Source organism: Falco naumanni, chromosome 3 (assembly GCF_017639655.2).
Source record: "Falco naumanni isolate bFalNau1 chromosome 3, bFalNau1.pat, whole genome shotgun sequence".
In the NCBI taxonomy this organism is placed as follows: Eukaryota; Metazoa; Chordata; class Aves; order Falconiformes; family Falconidae; genus Falco; species Falco naumanni.
This window is the reverse complement of record NC_054056.1, coordinates 53,676,323-53,686,178: the sequence shown is the minus strand read 5'-3', so window position 1 is coordinate 53,686,178 and position 9,856 is coordinate 53,676,323.

Below are 9,856 nucleotides of genomic sequence, written 5' to 3'. Positions count from 1 at the left end.
ACTTTATATATACTACAGAAATGAATGCAGCAGGCTATAGAAACACTGAGATTGATCCAGGCACAACGAAAACAAGAGGCCTGCAACAGAATTCACCAAGGAGACAGGAACTGCTAGATGGCAGCTAGACTGCTACTGGAAAAACATTATCCAAGACAAAATGTGCAGAAGCCCAAAGGTCAACAATGAGTATGAACTAGAACTGCACACTCAGTAACTACTTCTTAAATGAGTGACTCTAGGGCAGTGATAAAGAAGCACATATAATCAAATGAACCCTGACTTACAAACTAAAGATTGCTAATCAGTATAACCACATAGGGAGAGCAGTTCCTTCCAAAGGATAATTGCATGACTACCCCCCGATCTACTGCTGCAGTTTCAAGACACATTGGCTGGAAGAGGGAAAAGGGAAAGGACATGAACTTCACTTTGCTCAGATAACCCAAAAAAACTGGCCCAGCAGTTCAGCAACTTTTAGAGTTCTTTTCAGCACCTATTTCCAATCATCAACCTTCACTTCTCAGAAAGAAGTCGGGGATTTTGAGAGAGACCTTATAAAATTATCTTTCTCGCAGTAACCTGATTAGGAACCACTACAAGGAGAAGTGTTTTACCATTACATTACATGACTGCAGGTGCTTCGACACAAGAACAGTGCTTCTGTAATGCTGGAAAGACAAAATTTCAGATGAGCACAGGAATACACATTCTCATAAAGGCAATGAGGGAAATGTGAATACAAAAAGCAAATTATACATTAAGAGAACTTTACACTTTTGAAATGTACGCTCACATGTTTAAAACTATGCTTATCACATAAATCCTGCTGAGATCAAACCCTTTCCCGCAGATCTGCTTCTACCAATATTCTCACTGAAAAAAATCTGGGACTATGGGAGAAACAGGTGGTGATTTTATTCCCAAAGCACCAAACTAGATGTACACATAGATACTCGAAGTGAGAGTTTATAGTAGAAAGTAATTTTCAAGTCACTGGTTAAAATTTGACCAAAGAAATTCAACATAGCCTTCTTTCATCATCAGGTAAGATATGCTCCCTTATAGTTATTTGTAAGTAGCAGGATAAGATCAGCCACATAACTAACTGAAAAGGGTAACAGATACAAACTGCTTGCATGTCAAAACCTATTTCTTCCCACAGTTAACTGAAAATTGCAGTGAAACTGCAGGCTTATGCTACTGCAAGATGTAATTCCTGTATAATGATGATGCTTAACTTGCTACATCGTCTGTAATATCTCTAGAGGCAGCAAAGCTGAACGGACATGACTGCTGAGCTACTTGTGTATGTCCAGAGGTGACATTCCTAGGGTGAAGTTGCTGATAAACCTTAGGTGCCATCCACGCTACACCATTCTTGATCTACTTAGAATACCTCTGCCTAAAGGAAGCACTTTCTACAGCCTCAAATTCACTTTAAATGCAAACTAGGAAAAGCATTGCCTGTAATATCAACAGGAGTTTTTTTAAAACCTAATGAACAAGATTAACCAATTTCAGTGCAAATTACAGACTTCCTTTCAGTTGAAACTAACTCATTAAACGCCCTTACATGCTAACGTCCTCAAGGTTAAACAATTAGTATGTGATTTCTTCTACTGAATCAGTAAGCCGCCACGGAATTTAAGCTAAATGTTTTCACAAAAGGACCCTCTCTTTTCCCTCACTCCCTGTTTTACACCGTGAAAATTCTACTAGCAGAGACAAATCTCACATGCCTGTGTGACTTTTCTCATTGCCTATCACAAAGTTATGGGAGTGTAATGCAAAAATAAGCATTAGTGAAAGTGGCAGGGAAAAGTGCTGGTTTATGATTTATGTCCTTTACAGAATAGGTGGCTAGAAAGTTCAGCAAGTCCCTGTTGCCAGATTGCAGCTACCATACCAAGCATAAAATCATGCTTCGGTTCACATTTTCCTTACAAATGCCTGAAACCTGTTCTATAACCTGTCCAATTCTGTCAGCAGTTATCAGATGCTAGCAGTGTGACATACTCTGTATAAACTTTGCTGTTTTACAAAGTTATATTATACTGAAATCTTCTGTCTCTCAGTTGCTTTACACCACTTGACAGCTACTATTGTTTTCATCAAGGACATAAGGAATTGCCTCACACTTTTGTAAGATACTCTGTTCCATACCTGCAAGAAGAGATCAAGATTTATTGTTGTCACCACATGAGCACACCATCAGCAGATAAATGAACAAAGGACATTCCCCTGATCCCCTCTGGATATCACTTGGATTAAGATAAGACAGAGATAGTTATCTGTTGTAAAGTAGTGTGAGAAGAAACAGGTAACACACAAAAGCAACAGGACAAAAAATAAGAAAAAGAGGTAGAGGTCTGAAGCCTAAAGTACAGAACCTTTTTCAACCTTCAGCTGCAACCCTTGCATGTGCCATCATATACAGTGACCTTTTCTTGCAGTCTCCTGCTGCAGTTTCCAAGGACAAACGGCAAAGATTACTATTTGTTGGCTACAGTTGTATCAGCCTTAGTTGCATCTCCTGAGCCCTCAACAGTGGTCCACAGCACAGGAGACTGGTATCATCAGTAACAATTAAATCACAGGTCTAGTCCAAAACTCAGTAAATTGCTGCTCAGTAAATTGCTCATGGGTACATTTTGCATTCTGAGAAACATCTTGCAAATAAAAGAAATTCACCTCTCCATAAGGACTACAACAAACCAATGGGTTCCATGGGCCATCCACATCGACTTTCTGCTTCCACCCAAACTCTGCTTCTCTTTTGGGACTTGTCTCATGAGAGGCTCTTTGACAAGCTCTTTGTTCTGCCTTGTTGCAAGAAATTTCATGGACTCGAGGGGCTTAGATTTATCTCACCTGCCTCTATGCAACTTGGCAAGTTACATAGGGTTGAAATCCTGTTACTACAGTCTTAGGTTACCTTCATGGGAAAGGCAGACATACATTGGGGAAACCAAGAGAGGGGAGCATTCATTTTTCTTTAATACAGCAGAATTCTATGCTGCTTTCCAGTTCAAGTCTTAAGCCGCTACATGGCAAACAGCAGTAGTGACCAGTGCCTGTAACTTATCAGTTGTTGTTGCCGCCTCTATACCCCTTAGTAGTAAAGAAGTTCTTTGCTTCCTCATATGAACATCTTTACAAGAAATACATAGAGCAGCAGAGGAAAGGAGACAGCAGGTAAGCATATGCAACACAGAATCATTCAATGAGAACAGGTAACAAAGACGGTCAGACTACCAACTATTTTGGTGCTTTGAGAAGCAGAGCCCTAATAGTAGGAAAAAAATGAATGCAAACAGGTGATCTTGCAGAGATATCAGCTGCTGCCGTTGTGAAAATCCAACTGTCATAGGCCATTCTCTATGAACAAGACTGTGCACAAGTTAGTGTGTGTTACTTCAGATATATCACTTTGGAGTGAGAAAAAGAAATGAGATTGCTCCACACAGAAGCTGCCTGGAATACCAAATGCACAGCAAGGTTAGTAAAAGGTGGTGAGTGCTTCTATAGGGCTAGGGAAAAAAAATGAATCCGTAAATGGAGTAAAATGAGAAAGTGCCCTGTCTGAAATTTGCAAACAAGCAAGAGCATAGAAGTGCACAAGACAGAAATCACAGGAAGCGAGCATGAGGGAGACAAGCACGCAAGGGAGAAAAGCCCGCGAGAGTGCTCAAGATACAAGTTGCATATGCCGAGAGACAGACACAAACACGACCAACCAAGAGAGCAAATGCACTCAAGAGGCAGCACAAGAGAGCATGCAGGTGCACAGGGGAGACCAGGAGAGCGCACACAGGGGATACAGAGGGAGTGAGAGACAGAGAGAACACAAGAATGAGAGTGCCAGAGAGAACTGGGAGGAGGGATTAAAGGAAGATGGGGAGATTGAAGAGAGACGGAAACATCCAGTGTCTTAAAATCATCTCTGGGTCTTGAAATACAGCTTTCCAAAACCTCAGTCCTTGAAAAATGATTTAAATTGCTGACTTAGAGGAGGCAACAAATTATTCACAGCTAGAAAGTGTATTATGATTATTTGGAGTAAGTAAGTTTTCACACACAGACATGCATGTACTCTCTACCTATGTAAGTATGTCTACACTATGAGAACATAATTTCATGAGAGCTTGGGAAAAATTATTAATGAAGGACTACAAGGGTAAATCAACTTGCATTATTCTTATCTCTGAAAGGGAAGAAATTATTTTTTCAGAGAAGAATCTCGGAGAAACAAGCAGCTACTACAATAGTCAAATGGTGTGCATTATTTTCAGTTGGATCAGGCAGTCATATGTTTGGGGCAGTCTGCTAATGTCCCAGAATTAGTTTCTACATAAATTCTGGCAAAAAAAAAAAAAAAAGGCAACAATCAAGACTGGTTTTGTGCTAAGACCCAAGTATTAGTTGGAAAAAGGTCATTTGCTTAAATCAGACTTTTAATAGGCAAAGCAAAACTGTCAACACAAATCAGAAAACTTAGTCTTCTTCCTCTTACTGAATGTAATTCTGCCCAGTTTCACTGCTAAATAATGTATTTCAGCTCTCAGAGATATGACTTTATAAAGGACATATACACTGGAAATCCTTACTGAATTACTAGGAATAAACAAAGAACTGAGCTAAAGCACTGACTGAAACTCCAATTTTAATAAATCCTGGAATAAATGTCCCATGGAACACAAATATGGATGTGCAGTCTGACTTGCAGATGGGCCTCTCTCTGGACTTCAACATTTGCATAATCTTTCTCTTTGCACTGAAACATTACTATACACAATTTCCACAAAATCACTGCAGGTGCAGAATGAGGGAACAAGGCACTGCAGAAGCATCTCAAAGTGCTCAGTGACAGCACATTAAAATTCCACATGTAAGTGTATTTCGCAACTTAAATGGAAGGCCCCTAGTACAGTAAAGATCATGCTGTACTTGCAGTCATTGTGGGGAGCTGCAAGGAATAAAAGCCTCTCTCAAACGCAATAAACTTTGTGGCACTGAGGTTTTTCCAGTTTTGTTTGCTGGCTATTGAGAATGAGGTAACGTATGAAGGCACTCACGAGTAATGGATAAATTTCTCAATTCTTGTTTTTGAGAAAGAACCTGCTGTTGTAGGCTGGTTTTTAATGGAACAGAGCTGCATGAAGCAACCCAAAGCTTTTCATATACAGTTCAACAACAGACAGGTTAACTAGCACTTCAATTCTGAAGAGTATCCTAAAGCAACCAACATATGGAGGTTTCCGGCTGCATAAACCTGGAATCCAGTATTTGAGCTTTGATCCTTCCAGAATACTGAGGAAACTGGGCATGAATACTTGTGCTCCACAAATTCCTACATAGATACAAAACCTAGTGAAAATTGAAGGCCAAAATAACTGCCTTCTGCTCATGCTCTGTACATATGAAAGTCTGTTTACATAAATTTATTTGTCAGAAACTATGACTTTGTCACTCCCCCCCCACCCCCCGAGTCCCACAACCTTGCGAGATTTGTTACACTATTCCAAACTCAAGCTTCACTTCCAGCAGTCTCAGACTGCTCGCATGCCTAATTTCCAATTAGCTGAACCAATCATTTCATATCAGATGAATCTGCAAAGTGTTGCAAATCTTTAATTGGGCTTGGGACTTTAAAAATATGTATATAATTGATTTCTTCAGGATACCATGGAGGGAGAAGTGAAGCAGAAAATGGATTGTTAACACTAGAATATCACCTGCTTAAGACACAACAGGAGGTAGGATTCAAACATAACTCTGGTGGTCCCAGAGCAAAACACAGATCATGTTCAGTAACTTGATGGCTTGTCCACGCAAGTACATTTGTGACAGGATTTTTAAGAATGTATATAAGCTGTAAAACTGAAATGCTGAGATTAAAAAAAAGAAGCAGGATGTCAGTTATTTCTACTACTTCCTAAAAACAGTGTATTTCGAATTCAGCATTTACCGTAAGTCCTACAATATGTAAAAGCAGATGCAAAACTTGAAATAAAGAACAACTAATTGTATTATGCCATTACTTATTCATTAAATGTCTTTTCAGACAGTTACAATAGAGTAACATTAACATTACAAAGTTCTGTCTTTCCTCATGCACAAATATTTGTCTTACATATCTACAACAGAATTAAAACTGAAATTTTAAGATCCTTATATGTGTGTAAAAATTAGAACAAAACATGGTGAACATGTAGTATAATTACTATGATGGGGGCTTTTTTCCTTCAAAAACATCCTTTTACTTACCATATCATACAGGTAGCAAATTTGGAATAGAATTATTTAGTTTCAGAGTACCTTACCTCTCTCAAGGTTTTTGTTAAATGTTTTCCCTACATATACACAGACACCTCTCTTTGCACATTTTAACAGAAAAAAAATATAAAGGGAAGTTATAAATCAAAGTTATAAAACAAATAAGATAATAATGAAAAAGAACTGCTAATAATCACAAATAAGAATACTGACTTTATTCATTAGTTTCAGATTTTTCCAAACATTGAGTTTTCAGTATATTTTAAAATATGTATTTATCTTTACTCATTTCCAGATTTTTCTGAACATCAAGAGGTTTATTTCAGCATATTTGTAAAAATGTGGGGTTTATCTTTGGCGCAGAAGTATTGATGATACTGAACTCTGATAAGCTAAAGCATTTGCCTTAGCTTGAGGGGTTTAGTGGTGGTGGTTTTGTGTTTAATAGTTAAATACTTTCCAATCCCTGCAAAATAAACTGATCTATGGTTTTTCAGTGAATAAACAGGACATTACCTAGCTATTACACATTTTTCCCTACCTTGCATTTTTTGGATAAGATTTCATCAAGACAGCTGATTTTAACTTTGTGCACATCTGATTCAGGAGATTAAAAAAAAATGTAACGTGCATTACAAGTTGCCTGTATGCAGAACAAAAGTAATTCTACCTACTAATACATGATCAGTATCTGACTTGTAAGTACATTTCCCTTCAAAAGGTTAATTTCCCTTCAAAAGGAGATAAACAGCTTAAACCTAGAAAGAATAACTCCCATTTTACTCTTCTTCAGTGTGTTTAAAAGCCTTACAGTATTCAACTTTATTATATTTTTACAACTGTAATAGCATTAATACAAAGTAGTATTACTCCTTTTTCACAAATACTTCAAAAGAGGAACAGCATGCGAAAGACTCCTAAATGGTTTAAAATTCGAACTAAGAACAGAATAAGCAAAGTTTTGACATTAAGTACACTAAATCTTTCCTCACCACACACAACTAACTAGTTACCCTTGTTGCCACTGCTTCCCATTCCGATTTATAGTGGAAGCATGAGACAGGAAACAGTGACAGGATTTAACTTTTTACATTAATGTCCTTCCAAGCCACTACAAACAGAAATTGAAACCCATCAACTACTTCTTATTTTAATTTCTCAAAACACTGTTTTATCTGTACAGTTCTAATGCACTTACATTTACACTGAGATTCGGTTATCACACCTTAGTGAGTAAGTGCATGTAGTAGTATGCCAGATAGGCAGAAGAACAAATGCTTTTACCTAAACTTCCTTCCAACTGTTTGAATGTGTTGGAACACCTCGTAAATACAAGTTTTTGTTTTATTTAAACAAAAGTTATTTTGTTTAAATAAAAACATTTTTTGTTGCTAGACAGTCACTCACTAAGATATACAACTTGATCACTTGTCTAGATTCTTAATCTGAAACAGTATTAATCCATTTCAGCTCACGGTATCCTTATTACTATACATATATTGTTCTCAAGTACTCAATCACAAGCATCAGTTAGACATATAGCTGGGGGGGGAAGCCGTCCTATTCTCAAGAAGCAAGTATATGACAATAAGAACAGTTTCAATGAAATCAAGACCATACCTAAATATCTAATGGATGAATGCAAATCAAAACATGACCGCTAAATAGGGAGAGAGGCACCAGGCAGGGGAAAAATAAAATAAAATTTTGATGAGGCTATCCATCACACAACTGCATTCTGTATTCAGTCACGTGTCAAAAGCACAATGGAACAGAAGTGCTTTAGGAAAGCAGAACTGGTTCTTTAATAGCAATTACAAGAAAATGGGAAGAAAAGCCAAAACAACTAAAAGGCCAGTTTGAAAAAAAAACAACCAACTGTGATTACTAGCTTACACCACAAAGACTTCAGAAATACATAGCTGCTATTAGTTTCCCACTGAAGTAAGCCAACCGCAGTAAAGAGGAATGATTCCAGAGTAGCAGTGTTAAAGACAATTGTTCAGATGATAAAACACAGAAGCTTGTATCAATGGAAGATTACATTAATATTCTTGGGCACTTAATGAGTTGTTCATTGAAGACATTTTCCATTTACAAGTACCTCTTTAAAAAAAAAATATCAGTAACAGACTAGGGAAGCATTCAGGAACACAGCAAACATCTGTTAAAATGATGACAAACGACAAGATTAAATTTAGATGTAGTTCCATTAAAAAGATGATTCCTCCGCTGTTGCAATAATCTTATAAAAACCCTTTCATTAAATCACTTTCATGCTGATTCCTTTTTAATGCAATTTAAACTCATTATGTTAAATGAGCACTCTTATTTGCAATAAGATAAACATAAATAGTGTTTTTATGCTTGCCTACCAGGTTAATCACCCTTTCAAAAATATTGGAGTTCTATCTGTTACAGAGTACTTATACATTTAGAAGTTAAGAGTTGGTTACTCTCTTTACTTGGATAAGTCGGTCCCTGAAGCACACACAAATAAAAGTACAACGTTTAACTTCTGTATTTTTTTCCACTTATAAATGCTAATACTCTCTCTCAGATAAATTTTCCTACTGCTTGGATAAATGATGCAATTACAACAAAGACATTGTCCTGTCTTCAGTATGGAACACTAACAAAATCATTAAAAGCAGCTGTAAGAAATCCTGAGGCACTAAAAGAAAAATGTGATGTAAGGCTTAGTGTCACAACTAGTTGTGTATTTTGGTTATCAGATTTCAGCTGGTGCCTCCATTTTTCCTGTTTGTTTTCACAATTGTCTTCTATAGAGCAAGAATTTTTTATCACAGACTGGGACATGTAACTCATCCTACCACCTTTTGCACCAGGTACATGAAAAGGGATTAGCTGAAGATTCTATCAAAGCACATAGTTTTTTGGAACAGATGACATTTTCTTTCATGAAAAGGGCCAGTGCAGGTACCTATTGTCAGCCTTTTTCTTTGTGGAGTTTCAGTGTATATCCTCACTTATACAAAGAAAAGAAGATGGGAGTTGAAGAAATGGAAGTTCCGAGTGAAGCCACATATAACTTTCCAGGTTTGATCACAGAAGTGGTAACTACTGAATTTGCTTCTGCTGTGCAAGTTAAAAGCAACTGTAAACTGAAATTAAAGCAGTGTACACATGGCATAATACTACAGCAGGTTTAGGCCTATTTAAAGAGGTAAAAATGAATCCTTAGTCTTTGTATCTTCAGAAAGGACAAGACTATGGTCCTGTTACTTCAGCAAAGATGTGCGAGAACAGCTCTACAACAGTTATGACCCTTCTGAAGATCTCAGAACCACTGTGTGTTTGGGTCTGCTGCATTTTACACATTCTTGTTTCACGAACAGCAGAAATAAGTTAGCAACAACCTGAGGAAACTGTACCACTTCTTAGGTTGACAGTGCTGCTAAAGACTTACCTTCTCCCTCACTGAGTTAGTAAACTTCCAGGCTACTAGATTGGTGTACTGGGGGTAGGGACAGCATGTTCTCTTGTTTCATTTCTAATGGCGACACCAGAACTTTCTATAAAACATTCAATTGTATAAAACAGTCAAATGCTTTAG